The 24,177-nt window shown below is 35.4% G+C and overlaps 1 long non-coding RNA gene across 10 annotated transcripts in view; it reads right to left on the bottom strand.

Annotated features, from left to right (window-relative positions):
• Positions 1–764: 764 nt before the first annotated feature.
• LOC140620148 (uncharacterized) overlaps positions 765–24,177 on the bottom strand; it is a 95,852-nt gene continuing 72,439 nt past the window's right edge. For 6 of the 10 annotated variants that reach the window (XR_012019893.1, XR_012019885.1, XR_012019891.1 and 3 more), the window contains 3 exons: positions 23,769–23,947; positions 11,540–11,672; positions 10,129–10,442 (listed from right to left, as the gene is read on the bottom strand). This is a non-coding gene — a long non-coding RNA (uncharacterized lncRNA). Of the gene's footprint in view, positions 1,045–10,128; positions 10,443–11,539; positions 11,673–23,495; positions 23,660–23,768; positions 23,948–24,177 lie in introns of those variants that run through there. The other 4 variants (XR_012019890.1, XR_012019892.1, XR_012019886.1 and 1 more) reach the window with 3 other exon arrangements.

The following is a 24,177-nucleotide window of genomic DNA, read 5'->3' as shown; positions in this document are numbered from 1 at the left end:
TCAGTGCTTTACCAGATTTCTCCTCAATTCTTCCCAATTCCCTTTCAAGGTTTGTATATCACCACACAAAAGCAGGCTTTTAATGGCTAGCACCTGTGGCTCTCCTTTAGCACGACCTCGTGGGCCCTTGAGCCACTCTGCTTACAGGTGCAAAGAGTCTGACCTGCCTGGGGGATTACCAGCCTCATCACCTGTATAACTGTTTATCAATAATAGTGAACACAGGTGTATAAAAGCCTAGCTGCCTTGCCTCAGATTAGGATATCCCTGAGGCATAGTATTCCAGTAACGCCCTACAGGGACATCACCTGAGATGGCAGCATTGCTAGGCTTTCTTCCCCACTCCTGAACTGTTTCCCCCACTTCCTTAGTGGTCTTCTCTGGCAACACTTCCTCAATAAACCACTAGCACCGAAGTGCCTTACTCAGAGTCTCCTTTGGAGAGCTTAATATAAGACATCCTCTTACCGAAACTCTTCACTCTCTTCTTATAGCTTTGGTTATGATATTACAATTATCCCCCCTTTTTTATTCCTAAACTAGAGGTTTAAGGGTCACCATTAGATACCTCAATCTGGATTATTAAAAATATTTTAACTTGTTTCCATGACTACCAGATTTCACAGGTCATATTCTCATCCATAATGCTGCCAGGGTATTTCTAAAACGTAGAAATGATCATGCTATTCCTGAGGTTAAAATGGTTCAGTATCTTTCCATGGCAAAATCCCTAATAAGATGCAAAATCCCACTTATTCATGCAGCAAGTATTTATTAAGTGTGGCATGCAATAGAGAACAAGACAGATGTGATCTATATCTTCTTGAAGTTTTTAGTCAAATGAGGGATGCTGTAAAATTAAACAAGTAATAAAAATGTAAGAAGGGCAATTATTGACAAAAATACAAGTTACTATGGGAACTCCTAGGAAGAAAAATAATGAAGTCCATATTTGGAGAAAGCTTCTTAGAAGAAACTTTTAGCAGAAATCTGAACAATGAGTAGAAGTGGGGCTGGCAGAGCAAAGATGTCGAGTATTCCAATCTGCACAAGAGAAACATGTGTTAAGCCTTGGAGTGAAAGAAAATGTGAATTTAATAAGACTAACACTTATTGATCAACTGTTTCCAGGGCTCTTCGAAGCATCTAATATATTTGTAATTCCATTTAATGCTCACAGTTGTTTCATAATATTGTCATTGTTCCCATTTTTAGGTGATAAAATTGAGATGTAAGTTTCCTCACATTTTCCCAAAATCATGCAACTAATAAATAGCAGAGGAAGGATCTTAACCATTATACTCTATTACCTCCTCACTCCTACTCTTCAGTAATATTGAACTATTTAAAATTTCCAGAATCCATGCTCTTCCTGGATGTAATACCATGCAAGCGCCCATCCTAACCCTAAAATATACCTATAAAGGTTATATTCATTCCATGTTTTTGTGAAATACTGTGATTTAATACTATAGTATTGAGTGAAATACTATATTTAATAAAAAAATATCATCTGCCCGAGTTATCAAGTTATAGGGAAAGACAATGTATTTCAAATATAAGACTAGATTTGGCTAGAACAGTAGCGTTGAGACTTTGCCTGTTGAAGTGAAATACACTTTAGATCTCTGGGCCGAAAGAAAAAAACAAAACAAAACTGATCATGGTTCCAATCTTGTCCAAATAATTTCCATTTCAGCTTGATATTTTCTTGCCTGATCTCAACTCATCCTTCTTCCCACATTACAAAAAGAGAAATGGAAAAAGAAACTGAAAAAAAGTTAGAAATTGACTCATCTGAATCTCACAATTTATTTAACAAATTAAGTGAAAGCCTGCAATGTTACAGGAATGATGCTAGATGAGCCAGACACTGACGAACAAGAGGCCCAAAGTCTACCCTTTGTGATATTTACTCAACTGTGTGAGCAATAAAAGAAGAGAGTTCTGTTAATTGCCCATCTCCAAATCCCCAGTGCTTCAAGCTGCCTGAGACATCACTAAATAAATTTGTTAAACAAATGAGTAAATAAATTCTCATAGCCCTTTATCAGTATGATGCAGTAAGACACCATGTACTTCACCTATTAAGAATCCAGTTCTTGGTCATTTATTTTTTTAAAGATTGTATTTATTTATTCATGAGAGCCAGAGACATAGGCAGAGATTCAGGCAGAGGGAGAAGCTCCCTGTGAGGAGCCTGATGTGGAACTTGATCCCAAAACCCCAGGATGACAACCTGAACCAAAGGCAGATGCTCAACCACTGAGCCACCCAGGTGCCCCAAGAATTTTTTTAAATGGTATACATTCCATTATTGTACTCCCGTTATTCCATTCTAGGTATTTACCAAGAACAAAAAGGGAAAAAAAAATCACCATTGTGACAGAGATCAACTATTATGTTCTTAATATACCATAATTAGATCTACATACTCCCTTTCTAATTTTCTCAGTGCTTATTCAGAAACAACTGTTTCATGGTAATTATCATTGACCTTGATATGACCCTCTCTTCAAATATGTTACACCTGATGCATCAATTAGCCTAAATTACCAAATCCCAAAGCAATCAAAAGGTAAACAACCAAAGAAAATGATCCATTGAATCATATGACCCAATGGACCCTCATACAGAAATGTAAATATGCTTTTCCTTGGCTGCTAAAGACAGTAATTTATTTGAAATGCTGAGCCCAGAGTGAACATCCACATTATTGTAATGCAAGCACATTACTGGTAGCTCCCAATGTACACCAGACTAGGGTTATATTTGTGCAGGTCAAATTGTGGTAGGTAATTGCTGCCTTGCTAATTTGATCAGTTAGATAACCATATCAACTGTATCAACAAATATTGGTTTCATTTGTCTATATGATCAAATTAAACAGACTAGACCTAGCCCAATTAATTATATCAGCTGCCTTAGCAAATAATGTACATAATTAAAAGGCTAGTTAGTAAAAATATTAGCTCAACCCTAACAGCGTAAATGGGATTTTCTGAAAACATAGCCATGGTCTTCAAGTGCTCATGACTACTTAAAATTATCCTTGGCAAAGGGATAATTGTATCTATTATACAAGTTATTCAGGTCATACAATATTTATTTCCATAGTCTGATGGAATTTTGGACTAAATCATACAGGTAAATGCCTCAGTTTTCTATATCCTTTGGAAATGAGTGTCTAAGCTAGGCCCATCCTAAAATGATTCAGGAAATAATAGACCCAAAACCACTGAGTCTGTGGCCAGAAGGAAACCTAATATTCTTCAATTATTCCTGTAGTGTTGCATGTAAACATATAAAGACATAATTTTTTTTTCCCACCTAAACTCCCCTGTGTTTTTAACAAACATTTAGCTAGAGTAAAGGTAAAGCATTAAATTCTACCAGTTGAGCCTGACAGGCACTTCAAACTTGACCTTTCATTCCATAATAAAATGGAATAAAAAATGAAACTATTATTCTTTTTTTAAGATTTTGAAGATTAAAAGGATAGATTTCTCCCTTAATGTAAATTAAGCTAATGTTATAATTGTGCATCTGTGTTTCTAAAAGAAAACCAAATGCTTGTGCAAGAAACAAAATGGCTGCCTATATGACTCCATTCCTTTTCTTATTTTCTTATTATTTTTTAACAAAACCAAGGTTGAATGATATAGCTTAATGTGAGAGGCAAATAGGTCCTCTTATACTGAACCCTCGAACTAGACAGATGTAACAATCTGATCACAGAGCTCTGGACTGGGCCTTCACACGTGTAATGCTATTTCCTGGAAGAGCAGAAAAGGGTATGTGCTCTCAAAGGACATTAACCTCTCTAAGAGGAACACAGTAGAAATTGAGCTCAGTATCTTGAGTTTAGAAAAAGGGCAGAGAGAAGCCAGGAATGTGGCAGCAAGTGAGTGTCCTCTTGGAAGGAAACAGAGGAGGGAGAAAACAGTCTCCTTATAGATGAATCAATTCTCTTATGTCAAATAAAGACAAGAAAAGCTTAACAATATATAGTATAGTAAATGCTATAGGAGTATAGATACCATATTAGTACAGAGCATCTACCCTACACTGGAAGTAAAGGTAGTAAGGATATAATGCAGATATTAAACTGTTTCATAACTATCGAAAAAAATTAAATAAAGATAGTATGCCAAGCGTGTTTTATAGACAAAGAAACTCAAGCTCAGAAATCAAAACTCACAAATTTCAAACTTGTGATAAGTGATAAAAGCGAAATTCAAATTCAGATTGGTCTGATTCCAAAAACCTATGCCTTTAGGCTACTAATATGCTTTCTTAATTCCAAAGAAAACCACATTTTAAAATTGACAATTGATAAAAATTAGTGTTTAAAATACTTTTAGTGGTAAGTTGGGCAACAAAACTTTTAGTGTAAATGTTCCCATCTTTAGAGCCAATCTTGAGAATGTATCATAATTAAAATGACTGGATTCAAATGAAGATTATTTTAAGAAAAATAAATGAAGTGGCTAAAAATACTTTAAGTGTCCAGGAGTTATTACTGTATAAACATTCACATAACATTTTCAAGTTTTGAATATTTTTGTCTTATTCTATTTATTTACCTTACCTGTGTAAGGTAATATATTTTTTTGAAAAAATATTTTTGGAAATATTATCTTTGAAAATAATAATTGTTTTCAAAGAAATAATTAGATATTGCTTTAAAAACAGTTACTTAGCACTAAATTGTAAAATACTAACAATCAATCTCAGAAAATATGTAAAAAAACTTACATACAAAATGGCAAAATACTCCTGAGGTAGAAGAGACTTATGGCATTCATGATTTGAAAAACTCAATATTGTTAAAATATTAATTCTCCTCAAATTTATCTATAGATTCAATACAATCCCAATCAAAATTCCAGTTATCTAGCTATTGTATAATTTAATAAGTTGATTCTAAAATTATATGGAAATGGAAAGATCTAGGATAGCCAGTGCAATTGTGAAAGAGGAAAACTAAGATAAAGGACCAACACTAATCTGATTTAAGAATTACTCTAAAGTTACATTAATCATGACAGTGTGGTATTGCTCCCAAGACAAACAGAACAATGAATAAAATAGATAATCCAGTGATAAACTACGTATATATGGACAAATGCTCTGGACAAAAGTGCAAAGGCAAAAAAAAAAAAAAAAAAGTTCAAAGACAATATAGTACATAAGGACAGCCTTTCCAACATATAGTGCTAGGAAAAAAAATGGATATCTATATGCCAAAAATAAATAAACTTGAATGAATACACTCCACCAAATATAAAATTTAAGTCAAAATTAAGAATAGGCCTAAATATAAAACCTAAGCCATAAAATACAAACCTAAGGCTACAAAGATTTATTATATACAACACCAAAATCCCAATCAATAAAAGAACAAATAGATAAATTGTGCTTCATCAAAGTTAAAATGTCTTGCCTTTCCAAAGGCACTGTTAAGAGAATGAAAAGACATATTGCAGACTGTGGGAAAGTATTTGTAAAGCATATATCTGACAGTCTTTATCTAGAACATCAAAACTTTTCAAAAACTCAGGGCACCTGGGTGACTCAGTGATTGAGCATCTGCCTTCAGCTCAGCTCATGATCCCCAGGGTCCTGGGATCAAGTCCCTCATGGGGTTCCCTGCAGGGAGCCTGCTTCTCCCTCTGCTCATATCTCTGCCTCTCTCTGTATTTAGCTACTAGGTGAATTCACAAATCTGGAATCCAGAAATAATGAGGATAAATAGGGATGGCAAATAAGTATGAGAAAATATTAACATTATTATTGGGGATGTGCAGATTAAAACCACACTAAAATATCACTTAATATCTGTTGAAATGGTTTAAATGAAAAAGACTGACCATGTCAAGCGTTAGTGAGGAGGTAAGGGACCTGGAACTCACAGTTACCACTAGTATAAATGAAAAATGGCACAGTGGGAAAATAGTTTGACATGACATGTTCTTAAATATTAAACATGTACCAGGGTGCCTGGGTGACTCAGTCAGTTAAGTGCCTGGCTCATGATTTTGGTTCAAGTCATGATCCCATGAATGGTGAGATCAAGCCCCCAGTTAGGCTCTATGCTCAGTGTGGAGTCTGCTTGAGATTCTCTTCCTCCCCCTCTGCTCCTCCCCAGCTCTCTCTCTCTTTCTCTTTAAAATAAATAAATAAATTTTTAAAAAAACTAAACATATACCTCCTACATCGCCCAGCCAATCCAGTCATTATTACACAAGAGAAATGAAAACATGTGTCCATACAGAAGACTTCTACATAACTGTTCACAGCAGTTGTATTTGTAATAACCCAATACTAGAAACAACCCAATTATTCATCAGTGGATAAAAAGAGAAACTATCATCAATGCAATAGGGTACTTAGTGATAAAAAAGAAATACATTTATTGATATGTGCAACCACATGGGATGCATCTCATATTAATTATGCTAAATGAAAGAAGCAAGACAAAAAAAGATTCCATACTGTGTGATTCAATTTACATAAAATTTTAGGAAATATAAACTAATACATAGTGACAGTCTGCAGTTCAGTGGTTGTTTGGGGAGGGCAGAGGTAGTGAAGCAGTGGGAAAGAATTACAAAGGGATGCAAGGAATCTTTTGGGGTGATGCATTCAACATGTTTTTATCATAGTTTCATGGGTGTATGCATGTCAAAACTTATTAAATTGTGCTCTTAAATTATGCACTTAAAATTGCTATATGTTGGTTAGACCCTACAATTGTATAAAAATCCTGCTTTTGAGAAGTTTATTTTACTTCTATATTTTTAGAGAGTTTTGAGAAAGCTTTAAATCAGCAGCAATAATGCTTCAGGTAAGCTAATTCAGGAAACAGATGCTGAGAAGACCTATGAGTGCAGGAATGTATTGGAGTGAAACACCTAGGCATGAGTGAAAAAGTAGGAAAGGAGGAAGCTTTGGAGTTGTCTGTGGGGTCTGGGAATTTGCATCACTGCTCCACCAGCCACTGGATTCGGGTGGTCTCCTGGGAAATGGGGCAGACCCGTCAGTGAGAGTTTTCTTCAAAGTAAGTACCTGGGAGAGATTCAACTGTGAACTACTGGTATACAATGGTCAGCAACTTGGAAGAATGGGCACCTGAATCTAGGCAGTTCAGCACAACATCTATTGAGCTATATTCATCATCTCCTTCCTCACCCTCTACTACCCATTAGGATTCCTCTCAGGCTCAGAAATGCCCTGAAATAATTTCTTTTCTGCTCCCATCCAGTAACAGTTGCCTACTCATCCCGTCAGAGTCAATTACCACAACTGCAATAGTGACTCCTTTCCTTCTTATGAGTCTCTGCCATGAGGAGCTCAGAGTAACTGGGTTGCAGCCATTGGTTAAAATTTAATGGGAATCTAGATTTTTTTTTCTTGTGGTGCTTCTAGATTCACAGTATGGTGCTCAGAAAAGATGCATGGAATCACTTTGATCTTTTAGAATTTGTTGCGACTTGTGGCCTAATGAGATCTATTCTGGAGGATGTTCCATGTGCACTTAAGAAGAATGTGTTATTCTGCTCTTTTAAGATGGAATGTTCTGAATATATCTGTTAAATCCATCTGGTCCAATGTGTCATTTAAAGCCACTGTTTCCTTGTTGATTTTGTTTGGTTGATCTGCCCATTGATATAAGTGGGTGTTAGAGTCTCCTACTATTATTGTATTACTATTGTTTCCTTTATGTTTGTTATTAACTGCTTTCAGTATTTGGTTCTTCTTTGTCTCTTGTTACGGTCTTGTTTTAAAGTCTATTTTGTCCAATATAAGTATTGCTACCCTGGCTTTCTTTTCACATTCATTTGTATGAAAAATGTTTCTGCATCTCTTCACTTTCAATCTGCATGTGTCTATAAAATGAAATGAGTCTCTTGTAGGTAAGATGTAGATAAGTCTTGCTTTTTTAACCATTCTATGACCCTATGTTTTTGATTGGAATGTTTAGTCCATTTACATTTAAAGTAATTATTGACAGCTATGTATTCATTTGCCTTTTTAAATGTGTTTTATGCTTATTTTTTGTATTTCTCTGCTCCTTTCTTCCCTTGCTCTCCTCTCTTATCATAATTTGGCTTTCTTTAATGATATGCTTGGATTCGTTGGGACTACATCAAAATAAAACATTTCTAGAGTGTCCGGCTGGCTCAGTTAGTAGAGTATGTGACTCTTGATCTCAGGGTAGTGAATTCAAGCCCCATATTGAGTATAGCTTACTTTAAAAAAAAAAAAAAAATAAATAAATAAATAAATAAATAAATAAATAAATAAACAAATAGCTTCTGCACATTGAAGGAAACAATTAACAAAACTAAAAGACAACCTACTAAATAGGAGAAGATATTTGCAAATGACATATTCAATAAAGGATTAGTATCAAAAACAGATACAACTCAACACTCAAAGAATGAATAACCTGATTTAAAAATGGGCAGAAAAAAAAATAAAAATAAAAATAAAAAATGGGCAGAAACATGAATAGACATTTTCCAAAGAAGACATAGAGATGGCCAAAAGACACATGAAAAGATGTTCACCATCAGTGATCATCAGGGAAATGCAAATCAAACTACAGTGAGATATCAACACACATCTATCAGAATGGCTACATAAAAAAACACAAGAAACGAGTGTTGGCAAGGACATGAAGAAAAAGGAACACTTGTCTACTGCTGGTGGGAATGCAAACTGGTGTAATCCCTATGGAAAATAGTATAGAGGTTCCTCAAAAAATTAAAAATAGAACTACCCTATGATCCAGTAATCACACTACTGGTTATTTACTCAAAGAATACAAAAGTACTAATTTGAAAGGATATAGGCACTCCTATGTTATTGTAAAATTATTTACAATAGCCAGATTATGGAATCAGCCAAAGTGTTCACCTATAGATGAATGGATAAATAAATTGTGTGTGTGTGTGTATGTGTGTATATATATATTCCATTATATATTCCACATATATATATTTCAATATATATTCCATATATATATTCCACACACAATATTCCATTGTGTGTGTGTGTGTATATATATATACACACACACACACAATGGAATATTTTTGAGCAATTTAAAAGAATGAAATCTTGCCATTTGCAAACAAGGATGGAGCTAAAGAGTATAATGCTATGTGCAATCAGTCAAAGGAAGACAAATACCATATGATTTCAGTCATATGCACAATTCAAAAAACAAACCAAATGAACAAAGGGGAAAAAAAGGGAGAGACACAAACCAAGAAACAGCTTTAACTATAGAGAATAAACTTATGGTTACTAGAGGGGAGGTAGGTAGGGGGACAGGTGAAATGTGTGATGAGGATTAAAGAGTACACTTATCATGATGATCACTGCGTACTATATAGAATTATTGAGTTACTATACTGTACACCTGAAACTAATCTAACACTATATATTAACTATCCTAGAATTAAAATTTTAAAAATTAAAAAAAAAATTTAATGGCAATCCAGCTATGTTCCCTGCAAGAGGGTTCCTCTTCTGAAAAGCAATCTTAGATCCCAGAGTTATAAAGCTAGGATACACAAATTTTTCCCAACGGGTCATGAGGAGCAGAGCACAGCATAGCCCTTTCATTCCTGGGCCAGTGTGTACTACTGACTGGGAACACAGTGTCATATCATGATTATTGATTTAGGGGGTATACTATATTCTGTAGGGTGATGCCACATTTCTGTAGGCTAGCTTCTCCATGCTATCTCTCAGCTTTCCACTTACCAAAAAGCTGCCCTATCGTTCTATCAAATCAGAAGCTGTGACTATAGGGAAAATATTCTGAAAGCCTTTGTGAAGTCTGTTGTCTGAGACTATATGCAAGAAAGGCATACCTGTAACCAAAATATATCAGTTTTGATCAAAATAAATCAAATTGTCACCAAGCTGGTCAGCTGACTTCCTTGAAAGATGGGCTCAGCTTGGGCTTTGGTTGTATATTTGTCAGGTTATAGAGTTGGCACTGGCAATGCCTTTAGTGAATTGAGCTTCCATCTCTGCTACTGTGGCTTCCCTGATCATAAGTCCACAGTGCTAGTGCCAGGTGTGGATCGAGAGTTAGTCTGACTGATATCAGGTAACCACATCATGTTCTTTATTTAGTTTAGGGCCTGTTCTGTGATGGATTGTTTCTGGTGATGTTGACACTTTGTTCTCACTCCCACAGTCTACCTGCATGCCTCCACATCAGAGTTCTTTGTTGTCTTTAGATCTTTCTTCTTCCAGGTTTCTGAACAACCAGCCTACTCATTCCCCATGGCATGAGTCCATACATATTCTTGACTTGAGCTATATCTCTTCCCACATAAAGTGGATGCTCAGGTGCACCACCTGAAGATCTGCACATTGGGAGGCCTTCTCTTCATCGCTGTCTTTCAAGGCCATGCCTGAATGGGGGTATAATGCATCAGTAGTTCATTTTCAGCTCACATCCATATACCAAGCCAACCCAGTCCTGAAACAAGGTTGGACATTTTCTTTCCCCATCAATTGATCTTAAGAAACCCAGTGTGAGGGACCTCGGTGGCTCAGTGGTTGGGTGTCTGCCTTCGGCCCAGAGCATGATCCTGGAGTCCCAGGATCAAGTCCCACATCAGGCTCCCTGCATAGAGCCTGCTTCTCCCTCTGCCTGTGTCTCTGCCTCTCTCTCTGTGTGTCTCTCATGAACAAATAAATAAAATCTTAAAAAAAAAAAAAAAGAACCCAGTGTGAACTGAGAGAGTGGTACATCAAACAATGGTCAATGACAGGTGATTGAGCCACTTATTCATGCAACTGAGGTGTCTCTGGCTTTCTTAATGCCCAATCCCAGATGAATGACTTCTCTTTTGTGAATTTTTTGCTGCTATACACCATCTTCCCACCACCATCACCACACACACAGACAGACAGACACACACACACACACACACACACACACACCTAAACTTATGAACTGATTAGAGTGAGATGATAGAACTCATAAGAGACAGTCCTATTAGCATTGTCATATGGTATCCCATGGTCACCTGTGTCATATCTACCAAGGCCTAGGAGAATGTCAGGAACTTTTCCTTTGAATGGTGTTGAGTTCACTTTTCTGTATGTGGCATGGCCCTGCTCTGGAAGTTTAGGGTCTATGCTATCATACTCCAAGTGGAGTGTGATATAAAATTCACATGACCTCTTTTCCCACCAGAATTACTTCTAATAACGTTAGAAGATCTGCCAAGGAATATGGTGCAAATGCCAGGGATATTGGCACCACAGTCTGGACATACTTCAGAGTCTTTTCTTCTTTTAGTCTCACTTAAAGATGATACCCTTTCTTGTTACTCAGTAAATGCATTAGGGCAATATTCCCAAGTACGATATTATATTATCCCTCAAACCCAAAAGGACCTACTAGTCATTACCCTTCCTTCTTAGCAGTCGAAGGTGTGAGATGCAATCATTTATACTTTATACTGGAAAAAAAGTTTCAGCATGCTTCAGATCACTCTACCTCCAAAAGTTTCATTGATGTGTCAGGTCCATGAACAGTTTTAATAGAATTTATCTCACTTTGCTGGGGCTCAGATACTCCTATACACCTGTCACTTCTTTTCATCTGATCCCAAAATAATATCCTGGGAAATCTGGAAAATATGTCAGAAAAGAGAAGAGTTAACATAGCCCTTGAGCAAGACTGTAACTACTACTGCCTGTCCTGTAACGATATGAACTCTTTTCAGGGGTAAGAATGGAAAATAATTTAATCTCCAAATCAGTGAGCCAAGAACTTTGACAAATTCAGTCAGTATGTACAGTTCCCATATATAGAAACTTCATATCTACCATCAGATTATCAAGCATCCCAAATGTTTCAAAAAAAAAATCAATTCCAAGACAATACTTTTATGTGGTCCATTACCATCAATGTTATTAAATCTTTAAAATCTTATTGACATTCTAAAAAGCATCAAGCAAAGCAGATCATAGGTCAAAAAAAAAACAAACCTTAAACATATTTATACACATACACTTTTAATATTTTCCCTTCTCTCCCAGCAGTATTCCATTTGCCTGGCTTCAGCTAATTATCCATCTCCTTTATAAACTAATCTTCCTGTAATCATAATTAAATGTTAGTACCACATGCTCTGACTCACCACAGTAAACTTTTCCAAGCCCAAGACTACAGCAGACAGTAACTTTCTGGGGATACATAAGTCAACATCTATCCATCACTCTCTGTGTCTCTCATGAATATATAAATAAAACCTTTAAAAAAAGTGTGGGGGGTGGGGGGATGCCTGGGTGACTCAGCGGTTAAGCATCTGCCTTTGGCCCAGGGCATGACCCTGGAGTCCTGGGATCAAATTCCGCATCCGGCTCCCTGCATCTCCCTGCTTCTCTTTCCTGCCTATGTCTCGTCCTCTCTCTTTCTCTCTGTCTCTCATGAATAAATAAAATCCTTAAAAAAAATTTGTTCATCAGCCTCATTTCCTGTGAGCTCCCAAAATATACAACTCATTGCTTACTGAACATTTTAACTTAAATGTCTCTTATAACATTCAATTAAATAGTTCCACATTTCAACATATTATCTTATGACCCCATTCTACTTTCCCACTCCCCGAAGATTCCTCTTCACTCAAATAGATAGCAATATTATTCAAAAAATTATCCACGTTAGAAAGATAAAGTTTATTCTAGATGCATCATTATTGCTGATTCCCTACATATGATTATTATAAACCCTGAACATTCTATCATTCTAAAATATGTTATCAAAAAATAAAAAATAAAAAAATAAAATATGTTATCTACTTCAACATTTTACTAGCCATGACTTAGCACCAAGCTTCATTAGTATCTCCTTGAATCATAAGATTGTCATCTACTTTCTTCCAGTATGCCCACTTCTCCAATCTATTCTCTAAACAGTTCATACTAAGGATATTTCTAAAATGTTCATTTATCACTCTCTTTCATAAATACATAAATGTTAGAATAAAACTCAAACACCTAGCTATATATAGAAGCCCTTTGTGATCATAGCAGTATATTTTTAGCTGCTCCTGCTATTTACTCTTGACTACAACTTAACTAAAACAAATGCAATCTCCTGAATGGGCATTGCAGGTTAAGGCATTGGCATCTTCACACAAGCTTTTGTCTCTTCTTGAAATTCTAACCCTAGCCCCTGCTTCATATTGCAAAGTGCTATTTGTCTTCCAATACTCATCCCATTGTCAACTCTTCTGGTAAACTTTTCCCAGCATAATAATAGAATATATATTTCCCTCCTTGGCCCTCAATATCCTCTGTAGCACTTAACACAAAGTACTGTAATCATCAATTTTTCCCCCTCAATAAATGGCAAAACAAGTCATTCTTACACTGGTCTTCATGTCAACAAAATCAGTAATTAATTGTCATAAAAAATTTTTTGACAAAAAATATAAATCTGATCTCTGTCAAATATCTGAGAAATTTTTCTAGAGTTCACTCTTTTGCCAAGAATCATTAATCTAAAATGTAAAGAGAAATGGGCAGCCCAGGTGGCTCAGCAGTTTAGCGCCAGCTTCAGCTCAGGGCATGATCCTGGAGACACAGAGTCCCATGTCAGGTTCCCAGCATGGAGCCTGCTTCTCCCTCTGCCTGTGTCTCTACCTTTCTCTCCTCTCTGTTTCTCATGAATAAATAAATAAAATCTTAAAAATAATAATAATAGTAATAATAATAAATAATAAAATAAAAAGAGAGAATATAATGAAATTAGGAATAATAATAATTCTGATCACTTAATATTTTAAGTTTTTTTTTATTTTAGAGGTTTTTTTATTTTTTGATTTACAAAAAAATTGAGAGGGAGGTACAGAGGATTTCCACGCATCTCCTACCCCTAAATATGCATAACAGCATCTATTATCAATAATTCTCACCAGAGTGATACATTTTTTACCAAGTTTAAATTTACATTGGCACATCATAATCACCCTCTAGTTTACCTTAGGGCTCACCCTTGGTGGTGTACATTGTGGGTCTAAATAAATGCATCATTACATCTATCCATCATTTTAAGTTATACAGAGCATTTTAATTGACCTAAAAATTCCTTGTGCTCTACCTCTCTGTCCTCCCACTTCTGTCATCTGCTGATTTTTTTTTTTAAGATTTATTTATTCATGCATTCAGAGAGGGGAGGGGGGGCAGAGACACAGGCAGAGGGAGAAGCAGGCTCCATGCAAGGAGCCCCATGCGGCACTCGATCCCGGGACCCCAGGATCAGGCCCTGGGCTGCAGGCGGTGCTAAACTGCTGCGCCACCGGGGCTGCCTTCCTGATTTTTTTTTTTATTATTATCTTCATAGTGTTGACTTTTGCCTTTTGAGAAAGTCATATAATTGGAATCATACAGTATGTAGCCTTTCATGATTTGCTCTTAGGCCTATGCATTTATATTTCCTCCATGTCTCTCCAATGGCTTGATAGCTCATTTTTTATTTAGTGTTAAATAATATTTCATTGTCTGGGTGTACCATGATAACTGAATTTTCATTAAGTGTCCTCTCTGGTTTCATATTATTTTATTCCGGCGTCATGTGAAATTACTATATATCACCTACTATATTTTCATGAAAAGTAACTGCACAACATACGCTCTTCTTCCAGTAAGTTTACTATTGTTTTCAAACAGAAACTAAAGATTGAATAATCCTTAGTAAAATATATTCTACGTTTCTAGCACATAGTAATATTTTAAGCAAAATTAAATGTTTTACTATTCTTTTCTTTTGAGTCTTTCCTTACTTATAAATTATAACATAAAAAGAAAAAGCCAAACTAATTTTAAAACATGTTGCACTAATACACAGAAACAAATAGGATGAAAACAAAAGTGGTCTAAAATATTTGCACCACGCCAAAAGCAATTCTAAGAGGGAAATATATAGTGATACAGGCTTTAAAAAAAAAAAAAAAAAAAAAAAACAAGAGAAAGCTCAAATAAACAATCTAACCTTGCATCTAAAGGAACTAGAAAAAGAAGTATAAACAAATCCCAAGGTGAGTAGAAAGAAAGAAATAATAAATACCTGAGGGGAAAGAAATGACATAGAGATTGCCACCACCACCACCACAACAAAAGAACAGAAAAAAAAAAATGCAACCAAAAACTGGTTCTTCGAAAAGATAAACAAAATTGATAAATTTTTAGCTAGATTCATCTAGAAAAAAAAAGAATCTCAGTAAAGAAAATTAGAAACAAAAGAGGAGAAGTAACAACTAACACCATAAAAATACAAAGAATTATAAGAGAAATACTATGAAAAGATGTCAAAAAATTGGACAACTCAGAAGAAATGGACAAAATTCCTAGAAATATACAGTATTCTAAAACTGAATCAGAAAGAAACAGAGAATCTGAAGAGACCAATTACTAGTAACAAAATAGAATCAGTAACCAAAAACTACCAAAAAATAAAGTCTAGGACCAGACAGATTCACAGGTGAATTTTACCAAACCTTAAAGAATTAATATCTATTCTCCTCAAACTACTCCAAAAAATAGAAGAGGGATAGTGGGAAAGGAAGGAAAGCTCCCCAATACATTTGAAATTGCCCTAATACCAAAACCAGACAAAGACATCACACACAAAAAAGAAAACTACAGGCCAATATCCTGATGAACATAGATGCAAAATTTTTCAATAAAATATTAGCAAACTGAATACATCAAAATAATTATTCCTATGACCAAGTGAAATTTATTCTGAAGATATACATATGGTTCAATATTCATAAATCAATCAATATCATATACCATCAACAAAATGAAGAATTAAAAATCATATGATCATCTCAATAGATGCAGAAAAAGCATTTTACATAATTAAAAATCGATTCGTGATAAAAACTCTTAACAATGTGGTTTTAGAGGGAACATACCTCAATATGATAAAGGTCATCTATAAAAAACCTACAACTAACTAACATGGTAGTCAAGGGTAAAAAATGGATGGTTTTTCCTCTCAGATCAGTAACAAGACAAATGAAGTCCACTCTCACCACTTTTATTCAACATAGTACTAGAAGCCCTAGCTATAGCAATCAAATAAGAAAAAGAAATAAGAGGCATTTGTATTGGTAATAGAGAAGTTAAATGGTCACTACTTGCAGATGACATGATACTATATATAGGAAACCAAAGATCACCAAAAAATATGAGAAATAATATATGAATTCTGTAAATTTGCAGGATATAAAATGAATACCCAGAAATCAGTATCATTTCTATATGCTAATAACAAAAGAGCAAAAAAAGAAATTAAGAAAACAATTCCATTTATAATTGCACCAAAAACAATAAAATACTTAGGAATAAACTTAACCAAATAAGTGAAAGGCCTATACTCTGAAAACTATAAAACACTGATGAAAAATTATTAATGATGACACAAACAAGTAGAAATATATTCCATGCTCATAGATTGGGAAAATTAATATTGTTAAAATCTCCAAACTACCCAAAGAAATCTACAGATTCAATGCAATCTCCATCAAAATACCAACAGCATTGTTCACAGAACTAAATAATTCTAAAATTTTTATGGAACCACAAAGAACCCCAAATAGATAAAGCAATCTTGAGAAAGAACAATGCTAGAGAAGGATCACAATTCCAGGTTTCGGGATATATTACAAATCTGTACTAACTGAAACAGTATGGTGCTAGCACAAAAGAAGCACATTGATCAACAGAACAGAATAGAGAGGCCAGAAATAAGCTCACATTTATATGGTCAATTAACCTACCACAAAGGACAAAGGATATACAATGGGAAAAAGATAGTTTCTTTAATAAATGATACTGGAAAAGCCGGACAGCTACATGCAAAAGAACTAAACCACTTTTTAACACTATACACAAAAATAAACTCAAACTGCATCAAAGACCTTAATGTGAGACCTGAAACCATAAGAATCCTAGAAGAAAACATAGGCAGTAATTTTTTTGAAATCAGGCATAGCAACATTTTTCTAGATATGTCTCTAAAGGGAAGGAAAACAAAGCAAAGATAAACTATTGGGACTACACTAAAATAAAAAGTCTCTACACAATGAAAGGGACTATCAACAAAAGAAAAAGAAAACCTACTGAATGGGAGAAGGTATTTTCAAATGATGTATCCAGTAAGAGGTTAATATTCAAAACACATAAAGAACTAATAAAGCTCAGCACAAAAAAAAAAAAAAAATGGCAACAATTCAATTAAAAAACAGGCAGAGGACCTAAATAGACATATTCCTAGAGAAGACACACAGATGGCCAACAGACACACAAAAAAGATGTTCAACATCACTAAACCACAGGGAATTGCAAATCCAAACCACAATGAGATATCAGTTTACACCTGTCAGAATGGCTAAAAAAAATCACAAAGGCAAGAAATAACAAGTGTTGGCAAGGATGTGGAGAAAAAGGGACCCTTTTACATTGTTGGTGGAGACATATATTAGTGCAGCTACTACTATGGAAAACAGTGTGGTGAGTCCTTAAACAAATTAAAAATAGAAATACTATACATGATCCATTAAGTCCACTACTATTTACCCAAAGAAAATGAGAACACTACTTCAAAAAGATATACACCTCTATGCTTACTGCAGCATTATTTACAATAGCCAAGATACAGATGTAACCTAAGTGTCCATCAATAGATGAATGGATAAAGATGTGGTATAGGGACTCCTGGGTGGCTCAGTGATTGAGTGTCTGCCTTCGGCTCATTGTGATCCTGGAGTACCGGGATCGGTCTCACATCCGGCTCCCTGAGGGGAGCCTGCTTCTCCCTCTGTCTGTGTCTCTGCCTCTGTGTGTGTGTGTGTGTGTGTGTGTGTGTGTGTCTCATGAATAAATGAATAAAATCTTTAAAAAAAAGATGTGGTATATATGTATAAAATTAAATGGATAAGGATGATGTAGTATACACACAATGGAATATTACGCTGCCATAATAATGATATCTTGCTACTTGTGATAACATAGGTGGATCTAGAGAGTATTGTGCTAAGTAAAATAAGTGACAAAAAGACACATACTACATGATTTCACTCATATGTGACATCTAAAAAACAAAAAAATGAATAAACAAAGACACAAAAGAATTAGACTTATAAATACAGAGAACTGATGGTTGCCTAGAGGAAGGCATTGGACAATGGGCAAATTGGGTAAAGGGGAATGAGAGATACAGGCTTCTAGTTATGGAATGAAGAAGACATGGGAATAAAAGGCACAGCAAAAGAAAAACAGTCAATGAGATTGTAAAAGTGTTTAATGGTGACATATGGTAGCTACAATTGTGGTGAGCATAACATAATGTAGAGAAGCTGAATCACCATGCTGTATACCTAAAATTAATGTAGCATTGTGTGTTTATTATATGCAAATAATTTAAAAAGGATTGCATTGTTTGATTTTCCTCTATGAGGATTCTAAACTATAGAGATATTCATAGAAGACATAATTTTACATATTAATTACTTTTTATTTTTTATATATATTTATAGATAGATGATGATGACAGATAAATAGATGATAGATAGAAATTATATATCATGTATTCTAATTTGAGGCAAGAATAAATTATCTTGGAAAGCTGCAAAAGACAAGAAATTTATTTATAATATTAGAAAATAATTTTCTTTTGCTCCAACCATTTTTTTTTCTCCTTCAGAATTCAACAGAACCGAAAACTTTTCTAGGTCTTAGGAGACAGTAGTGAATAAAACAAAGTCTCTCCTAAGACTTTGCATTATATAATATGTAAAGTCAAATGATGGTAAAACTTAAGGGGAGAAACATGGAGCATGGGGTGTGGCTTTATGTAAGGAAGACTATCTGATGAAATGAAATCGACTCAGAGAGGAGACCTGAAGTGGGTGAGTGACCAAACCAGTCATACAGCCATCTGGTGTAAAGTAATGCAAGAAGAATAAATAATAATGCAAAATCCTGAGGACAAGCTTAACATATTTAAGGAAATGCTAGAAAGCCAGTGTGGACCTTGGCTTTTAATTTGGATGAGATTAGAAGCCTTTGGCATAGTATGATTTAAATTTAAAATATCACCTTGATTGCTCCATAGATAAAAGATTGTAATAAGTACAAGAGCAAGGAGAGAAAGAGGAGACCATTTAGGAGGCAACTGCGGTAATTTATGTGAGAGATGATGGTACCAGCAAAAGTGTTGAGTAACAGCCTTCATGAGCTGACAGTCTGGATGTGGAGTATAAAGGAAGTAACGCTGAGGATGATTCCAATTCTCTGGTCAGGCAACTTGAGTAAAATTGCAACTTACAGAAAAAGGGGAGTTCTAGGGGAACTGGTTTTGAAAAATGGGAACCAGTAGGGTATTTTTGGCTGTGCTGGTGTGAGATACCTATTAGATATCTAGAGCCTGGGCAGGTAGTTGAATTCATAGGAGAAAACTAGCCTGATTATAGAGCAGTTGTGGCAGACGTATCCTGTCCATATCCTCTCAGGACCCACCATTTGTACTTGTATTTGTTCAACCTTCAACTATGAGTACTTGCTACTCAGCTTAGGGGCTTTCTCTGGACATTGGATTGCCTATACGTGTGACAGGTTTAAACTGCCAGGAAAATGCAAGGAATGGATAAATCTGCCCCAGGAAACAGATAAATCTGAAGTTTCTGCTATGCACTGGATCCCAGAATCCCCAGTGGAAATTAAACTCTGGTTCCCACAGTGATAACTCACCCAAAAGGTACCATTCATTGGTGCCTACACTTCCTTGTCTCACTTTCCCACACCCCTATAAAGTTTCCTGAGATCTTCTTCCAAACAGCTGCTTACACTTGATTTTTCATCTTGTGGTCTGCTTCTGGGAGAATCTAAACAAAGATAGTAATCCTTAGTGTATAGATAATACTTAAAGCAGTAAGATTGGGTGAGATACTAGGGATTACGTGAATATGTCAAAGAAAATAGACCCAAGGATTGAGTGTTGGATGATTCCTACCTACCCTTAGAGGTAAGGGAGATGAGGAAGCAGGATTGATGACTAAGAATAAATAGTTAGTGATAAAGGGGGGGGAATTGAAGAATTTCTTAGTGTTCTACAAAACTAAGTGAAGATAATATTTCAAGAAAGAGGTTGTGATTAAGAGTGTCAAATGTCACTAGTCTGGGAAAATAGTAATCGCCACAAACAAAATATAGGATTTTGTAGCAGAAGATGGAGGGAATTAATAAAATCTACTGCTCAATAGGTAAAAATTGAAATGAAAAATGAGTTTCAAAGTCTATTTCCTACTGAGTTTTTGAGTCAGATATCTGGACAGACGTTTTGCCTTGCATCACATTTTTATCTCCCAATAGTCCTTTCTTGCCTAAAAATCTATGATTCAGTTAGCTATCCAACTATCTGTCAATAAGTAAAGAAAGGGAAAATGATAAGACAAAGTGGGTGATTGGTAAAGGGATGTCTTTAAGAAAAGAGGAGAAATGGAGTCCAAAAGGATGTTTTATTTATTGTTTCGTTGTTTGTGGGCATTACTTTATTTGTGTGCAGATTAGATGCTTTATATAATTCTTTCAAGTGTTATACCTCAAGCATAAATAAGCATAAATATATTTTAATATAATTTAGATCAATACAATTTAATGTGTCTAACAAAATGGGCTCCAAGTAGATTGCCACCAATTCAAACGGCAATCTATTCTCAGATGGATATGATTTATAAGATGCAATATTCTCATTTCTTTCAACAGAACAGCAAATGCCAATTGAATTAAACAAGAAAGGAAACAACACAGGTCCATATGACTAAAAAGTTTAGAAACATGATTGATTTCAGATGAGATTTATGCCTGTGGTTCAAACAAAGTGAACAGGAACCACTTCTCAACTTCCTTCTTTTTGTTGGCCTCATTCTTGGGAGGCTTCCCCCTGCAGCCCCCAAATGGGCTGCAGGTTATAGAGAGCTTGAAGGGTGGGCGGAGAGAAAGAGAACTCAAAGAGTTTTCTTTGAGTGAGATAGAAAGAGTGATTCTATTACCCTTCAGAAGAAAAATGAGAGGAAGAAGGAAAAGCCTAAGATGAATCACCACCCCCAACTGGATTAGAAACATCAGAAACAATTTTAACTCTACTTATTCAACAAATATTTTTTGAGCATCACTGCTTCTTCAACAAATATTTTTTGAGCATCACTGCTTTTGTATCAGATATTAGTAAAGCCCCAAAGAACAGAGAAGTATATATCCTGCTTACTAGGGCATTGGGCCTGATGCAGCAACCATCACAGGGCCTTCAGTGATGGGAGTACGGAGTTGGCAGTCTAGAATTCATTCTGCATACACCCTGCTAGAGATATACAATTTAAAAAGATAAACACATTGATTAGTGACTTAATTAGATACAAAACACAAAAAATATCAGAATGGAATTAATGTTATGCTGAAAAATAAAATAGGGTGATGTGATGGAAAGTGACTGGTGGCCATTATAGATTGGTGGTCAGAGGAGGCCTCACTGAGCTATTTGAGATGAGTTCTAAATGTTGAGAGTGAGTCAGCCCATCCAAAGATCTGGGGAAGCCCAGATTAAGAATGAAAAGATCTCAGAAAGAACTTAATCTTTAATGTTTATGGAACAGAAAGAAGATCACTGTGACTACCTAGTCTTGGAAAAGGGGAGAATTATATTATATGAAAGTGAGAGCAATAGTAGGGGGCAAGTGATATATGGCTTTATAGCCTGATAAGGAGTTAGAATTTAATTCTGAGTATAATGATAAGCGTAGATTTAAGGAGAGTGACATGACCTAATTACTGACTTAAAGAGTCATTCAGGCTATTGTGTAAAGATTGCAAGATACAAGGTTAAGGGTGGAAGCAAGAGGACTAAAGAGAACTACTGTTTTAGTTACGTAAAATATGCTCATTGCCTAGATGAACATGAAAATTACTGTGAAAGAAGCAGAAAGATTTGGCATACGTTTTGGAGGTAGAGTCAATGGAATATATTGATTGCTTTATATGGGGAATAGGCTAAATAGAGGAACCAAAGTTAAATATTATATTTTTCCCCCTGGGTTAATGGATAGATTAAGGGGGCATTTATTTGGATAAGAAAAAGAGGGAGTTAGCAGATTCATAAGGGGGAAATAGGCATCAAGAATCTCATTTGCCTATGCTTATCATCAGATGCTAATAAGGTAATCATGTGGCAAAGCTCAGCAGGGAGCTGGACACAAACCTGGTGTACAAGGAAAGATCATGAAGGGAAATACAGATTTTGGAGTCGTAAATACATAAAAGGATATTGAAAGAAATATGAATCAACTAGTCAAGCTAATGAGAGTTAGGCCAATAAACTGGATATAGGGAAAAGGGAAGAGACCACAGCATAAAAAGGATAAACAGAGGAAGAGAAATCAGCAAAGAGCCTGGAAAAAGGGTCTAGATTACAAAAACTAAGACAAGAAGAAATTCTTTCAAGTAGGAACTGGTTAACTGAGCTAAATACTAATAAAAGGGTAGATCAATGGCCACCAGATTTAGTGACATGACCTTGACGAGAGCTCTCTCAGTGGTGTGATGGGACGAAAACCAGAGTGGAGTAGACTGAGTAGAGAAAATAAGGTGACCAAGCGGATACAGTGACTATGGTAACTCTACTGGTGAGAGATTGGGTAGAAAGGAAAGATTATTTACTTAAAAAAAGAGATACTAATGGAAGTATATTGGTAAACACTATTCTGAAACAAATTGTTGGAGAATTTATTCATTACAAGGTATGCAACTTTCTCTTTCATCATTCATATACTAGTTTAATACAACATGTCGTCTGCAGTCCAGGATGCTCTCTTAAAATGCAAATGATTATGGAAGTTGTGATATAATCCAATCAAAGTTAAAAACAAACGATAATTTTCAGATTTTTTAAACTCTTATTTAGCTTCTCAGAATCTGAGTGTTGTAGGACATAAAAGTTTGAATCAGAAGAAGGAAAAGAGTAAGTGAAAGCAGTATAAGAAAGGAGAGGGTTGCAGAGTAGGAAAGAGGGAATGTAAAAATATGCAAACAGTTTTCTTTTTTCACAATTTCATTTGCATGTTCTTGGGCATTATTATACATTTTGGGGGACATGAACTCATAAATTCACAAATTTGAAGTTCTGAGTTTGAATTTTAGTTTTGCCACCTAATCTCTGAGATATAGTTTCAATATTGGAGAACAGAAAGAATGTTATGTCCTGTAAACCTACTTCTGATATAGAGTTTTGTGATGATTAAAACCAATGAAAATAAATAAATAAAATATCATACATCTTAAGAAAAAGAAAGGTCAAACAGAGCCTTGGATACTCTAGTTTTGGTACAATTAAATACCATACAGGTGTAAATTATTATTCTAGTTTATCAACTAAAGAATTGGTTCACATCATGTTTGAATCTACATACTTATTATAAAGTCCTAGATTTCTTATCAAATTACATTTGATGCTTCACGCAGATTAAGATGTAAATTAGCTTACACCCGAAGATTGGAAGATAGGGATGTTGGTTGAAGCACTGTATCTCAGTGAGATGACTCCTGGGAGCATCTATCAGACAGAACCATGCAACAAACGTTAAAAGAAGTTGCATGCTGCCTTTGTTTCTTCATATACTTTACATTTTTCAGCATCGGAGTGAACACCGAACTGCACTCACAGAGGAAATCTCAGTGTGACAGCTTTTTAGTGCACTGCCATTTCCTAAGTGCCTTTCCCATTGACATCTGCTCTGGAATTCTAGACTGCCAACTCCGTACTCCCATCACCGAAGGCCCTGTGATGGTTGCTGCATCAGGCCCAATGCCATCAATATTAGCCCAAGCTGTAGAGAAATTCCTGTAAATGAAGATTAAAGAAAACCACTTTGTAATTGGCTGAGCCGTGGCGTTCATGAACCTTCTAATGTCATAAATCAACTTGCGCTGTACAGACACTGACTATTTAATGAATAGCTTCATGTTCTGCCAAGGGTCACCAAGGACAAGACATTTGCATTGGTGCAAAATTTCTACCAACCTCTATATTACTCTTAGAATCAAAATATTGTCACATTAGCAAAAATAATT

Source organism: Canis lupus, chromosome 28 (assembly GCF_048164855.1).
Source record: "Canis lupus baileyi chromosome 28, mCanLup2.hap1, whole genome shotgun sequence".
NCBI classification, from domain to species: domain Eukaryota; kingdom Metazoa; phylum Chordata; class Mammalia; order Carnivora; family Canidae; genus Canis; species Canis lupus.
Note: the sequence above shows the minus strand (reverse complement) of the source record. Positions and strands in the feature narration are given on the sequence as shown.